This window comes from Odocoileus virginianus, chromosome 21 (assembly GCF_023699985.2).
Source record: "Odocoileus virginianus isolate 20LAN1187 ecotype Illinois chromosome 21, Ovbor_1.2, whole genome shotgun sequence".
Classification (NCBI taxonomy): Eukaryota; Metazoa; Chordata; class Mammalia; order Artiodactyla; family Cervidae; genus Odocoileus; species Odocoileus virginianus.
In genome coordinates, this window is record NC_069694.1 from 26,170,540 (window position 1) to 26,183,839 (window position 13,300).

Genomic DNA, 13,300 nt, shown 5'->3' on the forward strand with positions numbered 1-13,300 from the left:
TTACTATTTATAGACTTTTTGATGACTGGCATTCTGACTGGTGTGAGGTGATACCTCATTATAGTTTTGATTTGTAATTCTCTAATAATTAGCAATGTTGAGCCATCCTTTCTCATATTTTTTTCTAGGTAGATGAGTTATTATAATGAGCCATTTCAATGTCTATCTTTGATCTTATATTGATTCCATTAAAAATTGCCTTTTAACATCAGTTTTTAAATTCTTTTTTAGACACTGACTAAATTCCTGATGTATACTACTACTCTTGCTTCAAAGTCAAGGAATTAAATACTTTATTTGAGACTTTCTGAGAGTTCTATGAAGGTCAATTCCCTATAAGAAACTGTCTTAAGCTAAAGGTCTACACACTCAAACATAAAGTCACAGGTTATTTTAAAATCACTGAAATGAGCCCTGTCTCTTGGAATATGCTTCTCAAGACAAATTTTTTTTCCCCAAAGATGGAGAAGCCACTTACATGTTCTAATACTTATTTGTGAATACTCCCTGGAATAATTTAATTTATATTTTAATTTTATGGTTTATGAATTTTCTAATGGACAAAGACTTCATGATATTTCCAGCAAAATGGCTCATTTGCTACACTAGAGCATGGGCTTTGAGTTTCTGATTATTTTACATGGTTTGCTACAAAGAATAAATGTCAATAAGTAAATAAACAAAATCTTCAACTCCCAAAATAGTTTCCACTCATCTACTGGAGTTTGGCCCATGTTAAGCAGGGGCGACTCCAAATTCACCTGTTGGAGTTTGGCCCATGTGAGAGCTGGACCATAAAGAAAGCTGAGCACTGAAGAATTGATGCTTTTGAATTGCGGTGTCAGAAAAGACTCTTGAGAGTCCCTTGGACTGCAAGGAGGTCAAACCAGTCCATCCTAAAGGAAATCAGTCCTGAATATTCATTGGAAGAACTGATGCTGAAGCTAAAGCTCCAATACTTTGGTCACCTGATGCAAAGAAGTGACTCATTTGAAAAGACCCTGAGGCTGGGAAAGATTGAAGGCAGGAGGAGAAGGGGACAACAGAAGATGTGATGGCTGGATGGCCTCACTGACTCAATGGACATGAGTTTCAGCAGGCTCTGGGAGTTGGTGATGGACAGGGAAGCCTGGTTTGCTGCAGTCCATGGGATCACAAAGAGTTGGACACGACTGAGTCACTGAACTGAAATGAACTGAACTGAACTGAAAGCAGGACACAGAAACTGTTGCTGTCTACGGTTTCCCACATGAAACTCACCCATGTTCAGAATGCTAGAAATTTTGTATAAATTTGTTGATTACACTGTTCTATGACACTGTTAAAACTAACTTTGAAGCAGTAGGAATAAATCATTGTAATTTCCATTTATACTTTCCAATTTGGAAAATCCCTGGGTACAACAATGGGAAGAAGAGAGAACAGGAGTTGTCACACCAACATTTAAATCCTCTGGTGCTGAAGTGACACATGTTACTTTTGTCCCATTTCATAAGCCAGAAATGGTCATATGGCTACATCTAACCACAAAGGAACAAACAGATCTAGAGTTGAATCAGATATCAGGGAAGAACTGTGATGTCTGCAATTCTAACTCTTGCAAGGTAGACAAGCAACTTGAAACAGTGTCCTTCAGAAATGTGGCTAATTAAAGATAAGATCCAAAATTCAAGCACAAAATCAACAAGAAAAAAACTGCTATTCCTCTTATTCCTATTACAAGTTATTAACTAGTAAAGCAAACAATAAGCTCATAAACTCTTATGAGAAGTCCAAATATATGAGACATCCAAATATATCATCAAGAGAACTTTGATATCTGTGACCATGAATGATGATTCTTGCTGTCTATGGGTGTTACACCCAGGTATGATAGCCAGTGAGAGTAATACATACACAAGATTTATAAATTAATATCTATTCCCAGATAAATGACTAAACTATAAGACTACATAAAGCTCTCTCTCCATACATATGTGTGTGTGCATGTGTGTCCATACATAGATATATGCAACTAATAATAATAATACACAGAATATAAAATAAATATGTGTGTGAATAACTCTCCAGATATGAAGTTTGGGCCAATTAAGAGTGCTATTCCTGAGAAACTATTTTATATGGGATCCTCAGAAATATGCCAGTTTGCTGTGCGCTAGGTATTTGCACCTAATGATAAGACAACCACATGGCTAGAATCCTTAGACAAGGGTTAACAGAAGTGGTAGGGTACAGAATGCCACAAGAAAGACAAAGGTAAACTCAGACACCCAGTAAAAGGTATGTTTTGCTTAGATTGTTTTACCAACTAAAGTATTTCTCTGTAGAGAAATTTGAGAGACTTGGAAAGCATGTGTCCCCCTCTGGGAACATGCAAATAAGCATCTTTGGCCATTTAAGAAACATTTCATTCTTGAACCTTTTCATCAACTGTATTACTCTCAAGTTGTGAATACAACACTGTTGAAATGCCAAAGTCAACATGAGCATCGTATGTTTCTGAGTTTTGGTGATTTTGCCATCAGGTTTTTTTTTTTTTTTCCTCCCTGAAAATGAGCTAACCAGGTTGCTTAGATGATGCTGTATGATAATATTGAAAAATGAAAAGAAAGTGGATATCTCAGGAAGTAAGTAGATCCTCACTGATGAAAAGAAATAGGGAAGGAAAGTGATGGTGGTAGCGGAGGAGGAGAAATTTGTGTCACGAAAGTCCCAACACTGAACATTTAAATAAATTCACTAAGATTCTCATCAAGCAGGTTTGAATTTTTATAATCTCAGTGGCAACCTGGAAAGTACAAAGGGAAGGAGAGAGGAAGAGAGGAAGGAAGGAAGAAAGGAAAGAAGGAAGGGGGAGGGAGGGAGGAAGAAAGAAAATAAAATGAAACCTAGTAGATTTTGGCAGAGATTTATTCTCAGAGTGAATTTCCTCAAATTATTTTCAATGATGACAGGGGATCAAATACATAGTGATAAGAACATGACAATACATAACAGAAAATTATCTAAATTGTTTCCTCTCATTTCTATTATTTTCATTAGGGTGAAAGGATGGAAGATTTATTCATGCAACTGGAAATATGCTAAGCATTTCATAAACATTTTTAAATATGTTCTTTTCCACCCTCTTGATCTCCTTTTAACTAGATTCATGAGGACAGAATGTTACCAGCTTGACTAACCACTTGAATTCTTACTGATTGGAGTTGCTGTTAATTTCTAAAGTTGAAACTAATGAACAATATAATTTTCTTCATGGACCCAGCAATTTGCCATATAAGGCAAGTAACCACATTTTCATTGTTTAAAGGTTTATGAACATAGGCAATATTAACTATAAATACCAAATCAATTATTTTGGAAACATTTTCAGTTAAATTTAGTACTAGCTAGAGATTCTTTACTTTCTTCATACATGTCTTATAAGAAGCTGCTTAATAAATAGAGGGGTGGTATAGAGCCGAAGATTTCAGAACACAAAACCAGCAAAACTGTAAGTTTCTTGTTCCCACAGTGCTTATGATTATTACTCCTAACTTTAGAAGTTTCAGTCTCATGAGCATGAGGCATGCTATTTTCTGTAAAGTACCAAAAAACAGAATAAAGGTTTTTCTCTTAATCTTGCAAGACTGCCTTAAGAAATCAAGGGAAATCCATTGGCTCAATAAATAGAAACATTATTTTCTGTATTTAGCACCTTGTGGATGGTGGGAAGATATACCTCTCAGAGTAGAAAGAAACATTTGATGACATAATCTATTTTCTTCCTTATTGGAAAACTGATCTTTCAGGCTGGAACAGGTTTTATTTGTTAATCTGCTTTGTTTTTTAAACAAACCAGCATAGTGTATTTTTATATCCATATTTGGGTAGACTTTATAAATTTGAAACCTTTTGGTACATAAAGTCAGCACAAATAATACCTCAAATGAGTGCTAGGAGATGTAAACTGGAAATTGAATCATTTTTATTGAATTTATTATTTTTTTTTATCAACCATCAGGGTGACTGCCATTCACATCACAAGAAATCTAGCTAGCACTTCTAAGCTAATATCTAACAAAGGCACCAATTTAAGAAGGTCAAAGTCTCTTGGTGGTAGAAGAAATCCTAGAGATTAGCAAATACAGCCCCCACCACTAACTAAAGTCTCTCCATGCACAATGCATGCACCATTTGGATCAGAATCTGCTGAGGTGCATACTAAAAAGCACACTCTACATCAGACCTATTCAAGTACAGTCTACACCGTCAGCAAGCTCTCTAACACTGGAGAACAAATTTAATTATCTTCCATATGTCAGCTCTTCGAATATTAAGGAACATTGTCTTGCTGCTGAAATATTTTTTTTCTAAATACTGTGTCCAGGTATAGTTAAATATCTGATAGAAAATATGCAGATGATCATTATTTCTCAAATCAGATTTAAAATGGAAGACAGAAATTAGTCTCGGCAGAGTTATTAATCAGAATTTATCAATTCTTGTTTCTAAGGAGACGAAAACTAAAATTAGACACTGCATTCAAAACACTTAGCCCAGTGTCTGACGCCCAAGTCGAAGTACTGATAGTGGTATCGGTAGAAACTGCTGCAGTGGTGATGACAGTGAGCACGGAGGTGAGCGTGTTACTGTACTGCTCTGAAGACCCACTGCTGCCTGCCTGCCTCCCTCCCTAAATTCTTCCTTCCTTCCTTCTTTTCTCCCTTTGCATATTTTTTATAATTTATTTTTAAGTGTTTACCAAAGTGATATATGTGCATGGTAACAAATCACACAATAGCTCTAATTTTTTTAAAACAACAAAACTCCTTTTGCATATTCCACCAAACAAAGCTTAGTTATACAATGGTACTATCTTTTAGTGTTTGTTTTAATTCTACTGATAATTTTTTTGTAGTAGTAAGTAACACGTTAGTAACTACAATCAGCTTAGAAGCACAACTACTGACTCTACAAAATGGTGAATTAGCTACCTAAACTTCCACTCCCTCCCTTCCCTTCTTCCCAAAGGTAAATAAATATATTATTCATATTATTTTCCCAGTTCTTCAAATGATCAACTCTGTAACCTTAGACCTATACCTCTAGTTCTTGTTCTACTGACTTTTGACAGTGTCTCTTGGTGTTCTGACTGTGAAATGCAGATTTTTAGCAGCAAATTGTTCTATTACTTTCATGCCTCCTTTAATTCAGTCACACTTTTACCTGTGCACCATCCATAGTTCAGTTCAGTTCAGTCGCTCAGTCGTGTCCGACTCTTTGTGACCCCATGGACTGCAGCATGCCAGGCCTCCCTGTCCATCACCAACTCCCAGAGCTTACTCAAAATCATGTCCATCGAGTCAGTGATGCCATCCAACCATCTCATCCTCTGTCATCCCCTTCTCCACCTGGCTTCCATCTTTCCCAGCCTCAGGGTCTTTTCAAATGAGTCAGTTCTTCGAATCAGGTGGCCAAAGTATTGGAGTTTCAGCTTCAGCATCAGTCCTTTCAATGAATATTCAGGACCAATTTCCTTTAGGATGGACTGGTTGGATCTCCTTGCAGTCCAAGGGACTCAAGAGTCTTCTCCAACACCACAGTTCAAAAGCATCAATTCTTCAGTGCTCAGCTTTCTTTGTAGTCCAACTCTCACATCCACATTGTCTCACATCTTACATTGTTCATAAATTGATCATAAAAGGAGAAAAAGCAATTAAGATTATGTTTTCTTTTCTATATGTTGGGCTCCTGGTTCTAATGGAGGGGCTATTCTGTATTATTCAATTTGTTACCACATGCATATGATTTGGGTAATTTTTTTTTTTTTTGCTGGAAAAAGTATCTAGTCAGGTTTCCTAAATCTAGACAAATGCTAGTGTAAGAGGGTTTTATTTAGAGGTATTGAGATTCAAGCTAGAATAGTTAGCTTTCCCCAAATGTTTGCTTCAGTTTTGTTAAAGTCCCTGCTCTACCTCGTTAACTGGCAACAATCTGTACTTACCTTGTTCCTGGTAGCACAGCTGATAAGTTTGGAACACTGGCAATTGACCCAGCACCTACTCTTCTCACCACTGCCCTATGCCGTCCTCCCCAAAACCCAAAATGTATGAAAAATATTTGATGAGGTGTTACTATTTGTCATTGGAAACAAACGGAAAATTCCAACATTTTGTGGAAACACAGAACTTTAGCATTTGTAAAGATCCACCTCAGAAAATAAAAAAGAAAGAAAGAAAGAAAAACATGAGTGGTCCAAATTTTGTTCAAGTATCTAACTCCCCCACTGTTTTCAGAAGCATGGTAGGGGAAGGCAGTACCACGAGGTTGATGCAATTTTCCCATTAATGGATCACCAATGTGTCTTTCCAATATCAGCCTACTTTTTCCTGGTGGTAATCCTTAAAAATTTAGCTAAGAGTTGCTGGGAGCTGCACCAACTGGCCTTCACCTCTTCTGATATGTGTTTATGCTCCCCTGTCCTATTTACTGTCTCCCAAGAATCTGTGGAAAACCATGTTCACCAGTCATACCCACGCCTGTATGTGTGCATGCTAAGTCACTTCTGTCATGTCCGGTTCTGTGCGTCCCCATGGACTGTAGCCCACCAGGTTCCTCTGTCCATGGGATTCTCCAGGCAAGAATACTGGAGTGGGTTGCTGTGCCTTCCTTCAGATCCATGCCTATATACTCTTCCTAATTATCTTTGATGTTATGGGAAAGGGCTCAGAAGGAATGAGGGACTTATTTCTGAATAAAGCATATAACACTCTTCTCGGGATATTTGAAGACGTTCTCAAAGTTTGATCCAGTTCTAAGAAACATTGACATTCTGCTGATGAATCCTTCCTTAGATTTTTTTTTTCCCCTTTCTGAAATCCTGGGGGAACAAAATCTCTGTTTGGACAACAAATTCTCATCTAGCCTTTGTACTCTTGTCACCACAAATATCTAGTTGTAACTAGATATTTAAAAGAAGAAAAGATTTTGTTTTTGTATCAACATACTTTTCCTAATACCTATATATGGTTTCCTTGACTGCTAGATAAATCACATCTAAATTTTATTCCAGACTCAAAATGAGCTGCAAATTGAAGTTTACAAGTGATATTTCACTCTTAGCCACTCCACTACTATTTTTTACAAAGACATATATCTGCATAAAAATACTCCTAAAGTAGGTGCTGCTATAGCAACTGAGTGTTCCTTTCAGCTCAGGATGCCTAAGGGTACAAACTGCAAAACTGACAATTCTCTTGGTAGTTCCTGACTGTATCAAAGCTGAAAGATACATTTTTTTTTCTTAAAAGGATGTTTCTTCCCAAGGTCACAGATCCCAGAGTTAGATTTGAATCCTCCATCATGCTCTGAATTAAGCAAACATCAGCTCAAATAGCACTTGTATTTTCAGCTTGCATGCTGCTTCTAAACTTGCATAATTCAGTTTTAATTTCATTTCTCATTCTTCTACAGTTGATTTTATAACAGCTTTCCCTATAAGTAGTTTATCCAAGAGAATCATGGAGGAAGGACAGAAATCAAACCATTGTTAAGAATTATCATAACAGCTATTATTTATTGAGTGCCTGATAGATGTCAGGCAGATTGCTAAGCTCTTTGCATTGCATTATCTCATTATATCTTTATGTACACCTTATCAGGTAGATGAGAAAGAAAGATTTCTGAAATCCGTTAAGCCTAACTTCCCATACCATTAGGTGAAAACCTACATCACAGTGTGAGGAATTTCACGCCCAGATATTTCAGCTGCAAAATCAGTATATGCAAAGCCCAGAGGCCAGAAGTCCATGGAAAAGGTGATCTTTCTCGAGAAGAAGGAGCAAATAAATTGGCTTTCCCAATTCTGGACATTCATTTAATTGGGAACATATCCAATTCAGATAAGTGCATTTTAGATGCAGATGTATGTGTATACATACATATATGTGTGGACATGTATGTGTGTATTTTTTCTTTATCTGTTCATCGTCGATGGACACCTTGTTTGTTTCCATATCACAGCTATTGTGACTAATATTAATACTAAATATAGGACTGCAGATATGTCTTCAAGATACTGATTTTATGTTCTTTGGATATATACCCAGAAGTGGGACAACTAGATCATATGGTAGTTCTACTTTTAACTTCTTGAGAAACTTACTGTTCTCCATAGTGGCTGTACCAGTTTACATTCCCAGCAATGGTTTTATTTTTTCTTTTTCTTGGTACATCTTCACCAATATTTGTTATCACTTGTCTTTTTGGTAACAGCCATTCTAACAGGTGTGAGATGATATCTCATTGAGGCTTTGATTTGACTTTTCTCCATAGATTCTGATTTATCTGGAAGTCAGATCTTGCCATATATTAGAATCACCTTGAGGGGATTTTTAAAGCGGAAGATATCAAAGCTGCACCCCAGATCAATTAAAAGTAGACCCGAGATATATTTCTACACCAGAGAGATATGCAAGAAAGAAAAGATTGACAAAACTTGTGGGATAGTTAGAGGTGGAGGGGGACAGAGAGAAGTCAAGAAAGGCACTCAGATTTCCAGCTTGAGAAACTGGGAGACATGTGATGTCCAGCAGTCTTCCTCCTGAGTTCACCCTGCCTCTAGTATGTACCACTGGCAGCTGCATTCTCTCATGAAATACACATTTTTGGAACTCTGCAGGGAGAGGACCTCTGAATATGTATCGATAGGGGGAGTCTTTACAAAGAACTGGAACTCTTAACTAAAAACTGAATTTCCCCAGTATGCAGAAACATTGGTATCCATTTCCTGTCAAAACCTTTGACCATCTCCTGCACAATCAGCTCAGTTGTGCCAAAGGAGATAGCACCAAATCCTCTTGTAGATCATAGAAGAGCTGATCACATTGTATCCTAATAATGTGTACCCTTGCCTGATTCTGCTTTCAGATTAGGAGTTCCTCAAGGGATACTAGGGGAAAAGACTCTGCCTGCAAGGCAGGAGACCTGGGTTCAATCCCTGGGTTGGGAAGATCCCTTGAAGAAGGACATGGCAACCCACTCCAGTATTATTGCCTGGAAAATTCCATGGACAGAGGAACCTGGTGGGCTACAGTCCATGGGGTCACAAAGAGTTGGACATGACTGAGCAACTAACATTTTCACCTTTTCAAAAGATAGAGTGTCTTTGTATCTCCAGAGCTCCTAGTATGTAGTAGATGTTCTTAACTGTGATTTGAATGAATGCACAAATGGCCAACAAATAGAACACAGTTTACACGAAGTGATAATAAATTCTCTTTGATGTGGCTGCTCACGTCCCCCCCTAAAATGCTTGTGCTTTCTTTTTTGTCCATGTCTTCTAGAAAGTTTACAAGAAGCCACTGCCAATTAATGCTAAACACATTCATTGGTCCAAGAGGATATTATTTCTGATTAAAAATTAACATGCTTTGGCATGAAGCTGTCAATGTCAATCGGTTTAAATCAAACTGAAATGTCAAACCACTTAGCATATGGCTTATTCATATCTAATGTTGGAAGAAAGGGTGACATTCTCCCAAAGAGAAAATAACCCTAGTACACAGCGAGCTGCCGAGTCTTTAAAGGACCAAACCTCATCTGAAAACACACAAAGTCCTGTACTTAACAATTTTCAACACACACCCTTTCATAAGCACGTAAATGCAAGTTATAAGGGGGCAGGTCTGCCCTATTTTTCGTATCATTCTCAGAACTACACAGTGCCTGGTACAAGGTGAACATGCCACAGATATTGGCTAAACGGACAGATACAAAGAGAAGAGTTATTTGTCAAAGCGAAAGCATCAGATCTGCCCACCACCACAGATGCCATTAGCAGTCACATATTATGGCTGACGTTTGCTTTAAAATGCAATAAGACTGCTTAAAGGACAAGTCCTGAATTTTTATAGTAAAGGAAGGAAACATTCAAACAATAGTTGGTAAGAAAATTATGAATATTATCTGTGCAAAAGAGATTATCAAAACCAAGATTATCAACCTGCAGTGTTCTCTCGTGAAACCAAACTGCAGTGATACACTCACATCAGCCCTTGTAGAATATTTGGACTTACAGATAATTCAGTAAGTGTCTTTGAAACACTGGATGGTCATAAGTTAAGGAGCCTCCAATAGATGATAATATTATATAGTTAATCAAAGATAACCAAAATCTATTGAGAGTTTACTATGTGCCACGCAATATATCATTAAGTTTAAAGTTGTCATTATCTACTCATTGATTAATAATCCACAGAATTATGTTGCTACCAAGTTGCTACTCTCATCATCCCTTTTACAGATGAGGAAGTTGACTGGGGAAGTTAAGCAACTTGCCCAAACTCACACAACTCAAAGGTGGTCGAGATAAGAATCATATGCAGGCAAAATACAGAATCGTTCTTTAACAAAATATAAACACAGTTAAGGGCTTCCCTGGTAGCTCAGCTGGTAAAGAATCCACCTGCAATGCAGGACACCCCAGTTCAATTCCTGGGTCAGGAAAATCCCCTGGAGAAGGAATAGGCTACTCACTCCACTATTCTTCAGCTTCCCTGGTGGTTTAGATGGTAAAGAATCTGCCTGAAATGTGGGAGTCCTGGATTCGATCCCTGGGTTGAGAAGATCCCTTGGAGGAGGGCCTGGCAACCCATTCCTGTATTCTTGCCTGTAGAATTCCCATGGACAGAGGAGCCTGGCGGGCTGCAGTTCATGGGGTCACAAAGACTTGGACACAACTAAGCGACTAAGCAGAGCACAGCAAAGACAGTTAAAACTAATCTAATAAATATCTAGGCATGTTTCAAGGGAAACAGCTAAATATTAAGATTGTCTGCTGCTAAATGATCTCTCAAAATTGCAAAATTGATCATTCATTAGGAACAATACCAATTTCTTATGCCTGGCATTGTTTCAGGGGGGCAGGGAATGCAGTATATTACATTAGGGAATGCCACTGCTCTCATGGAGCTTACATTCTAGTGGGGGGAAATAGATTATATGCATAAAATATAAAGATAGTATTTTCAGATTATGACAAATGCTATGGAGAAAAGAAAGCAGAATAATATAATAAGAGTGGCTTTGTGACTTAAAGTTACTTTAAGTTAGGTGTTTGAGAGATTTTTCTCTGACATAGTGATATCTGGGCTGAGCTCTATTTTGACAGGAAGAGGCAGCCTTTTGAGGATGTAGAAAAAGAGAAATTCAGCATAAGGAACAGCTGATGGCGAAGTGCTGAGCCTGGGGAGAGCCTGGAGCTCAAGGAGCAGAAACAATACCAGTGTGGGAAGGAAGGAAAGGAAGGTGGGGAAAGAAGGAAAAGAAGCAAAACCACTGGGAGTTTCACTGTAATTGCATCCGATATATAAACTCATTTGTGGATAATTAATCACTTCAATATCATGTATTCCCACCCATTAAATGGAATGTGTTTTTATCTATCCCAGGCCTCTTTCAAATCCTTCAGTAAATTCTCACGGTTTTCTTTATATACATCCTACCACAATTCTTAAGTTTATTCTCATACATTAAATTTTTAAATTAATATAAATGGGACTCTATTTATATATATATATATATATATATATATATATATATGCAATTATAAGAACAACATGGCAAACTCGGTGAAAAATTCTTGTTCCCAAATGATATATGCCTCTATAGTCATGGAAATTTCCTTTACTTCTTCAGACAGAGCTGAATACTGACACATTTTTTCTTCCTTATTAAGTTCCAGTCTGACCACACCTCTTTCTCTTATGGATATCATTTCCTCCTCTACCCCTTCCTCCCTCCCTCCCACCTTCAATCCTTCCATTCCTCCTTCCTTCTTTCCATTTACCTATCTATTTAATGGGCTTCCCAGGTGGCACTAGTGTAAAGAATCCTCCTGCCAATGCAGGGGATATAAAAGACAGGGGTTTGATCCCTGGGTGGAAAAAATCCCCTGGAGAAGGGCATGGCAACCCATTCCAGTATTCTTGCCTGGAGAATCCCATGGACAGAGAAGCCTTGAGAGCTATAGTCCTTAGGGTCACAAAGAGTCAGACACAACTGAAGCAACTTTACATGCATGCATTAGATTAGATCTATTTAATAAACATTAATTTCAGAATCTGTTATATGTCAAAACTACACCTGAAACACAGAAATATAACCTTAAGTTGCCTGTGGCCTACTGAGGTCAGATAATTAATAAGAAGTTGAAATGTGGCGTGGTAAGTTCTCTGGTGGAACAGAAGGAGCTTGTGATGGGAGCACAAGTCCCCTCCCCCAGCCAAGGGTGGTTAAAAGACACTGCCAAGAAAGGCTCAGCCTAGAGACAAGGAGGTCTGGGCAGAGACTGTTCAAAGAGCCCTGGACAAATGGGTATATTCATCAGACATGAAACAACCACCCAATCTGGCCAATGTGTAGTGTGTACAGGAATAAAATATATTTTTTCAACTATACAAGTAACCACATAAACAGGTTGAGTATAAAAATCCAATCAAAAACTAGAAACATGGAAAGAAAGATTTTAAGTATATGTTTTCTTAACCTGAAAATCTTAAGGACAATAATTTTTAACCATATGGCTACATAGACTTTCATAATTTTTTCTAAATGTATATATACATGCCTATTTTACATAATATAAATATCACGATACATGTTATTCTGCAACTTCCTTTTTCAATGAAAATATCTTGGAATGCTTAAGTTGTCTATGAAAGTGGAAGTGAAAGTCACTCAATCATGTCCAACTCTTTGTGACCACATGGACTGTAGCCTGCCAGGCTCCTCTGCCCATGGAATTCTCCAGGCAAGAATACTGCAGTGGGTAGCCATTCCGTTCTTCAGGGTATCTTCCCAACACAGGGATCGAACCCAGGTCTCCCACATTGCAGGCGGATTTTTCACCCTCTGAGCCACCAGGGAAGCTATGTTGTCTATACATATAGATATTACTCTTTTTAATATCTATATGATATCTATTTTTGCAGAAGTGATATCTAGTTACATTTTCATATTAATGAAAATAATATTAAACCTAAAAAGTGGAGATGAAAGTACCCTAATCCTCCTAGAACTTATTCTCACTCTCATTCCCCAGAATTAATTAACCTGTTTTAAAATCTCCACATACTGTCTTGGAAATGCTGTGGAGTGTGTGTATATGTGTGTGTATGTAGATATTTTCTCCATTCTCTTAAAGTCAAGCTGCTCTCAGGGACTCATCAGTATACAGACACCCTACTTTTGCTGTGCTGATCCAGCCCTCTCGGAAGACCTGGGAGTGAGGTGTAGAGAGGCGAGTTGTAGCACTGGG

General features: G+C 37.8%; 1 pseudogene; it reads left to right on the forward strand.

Annotated features, from left to right (window-relative positions):
• Nucleotides 1-13,300, forward strand: part of LOC110127903 (protein SET-like) — a 151,397-nt pseudogene that overhangs the window by 122,478 nt on the left and 15,619 nt on the right.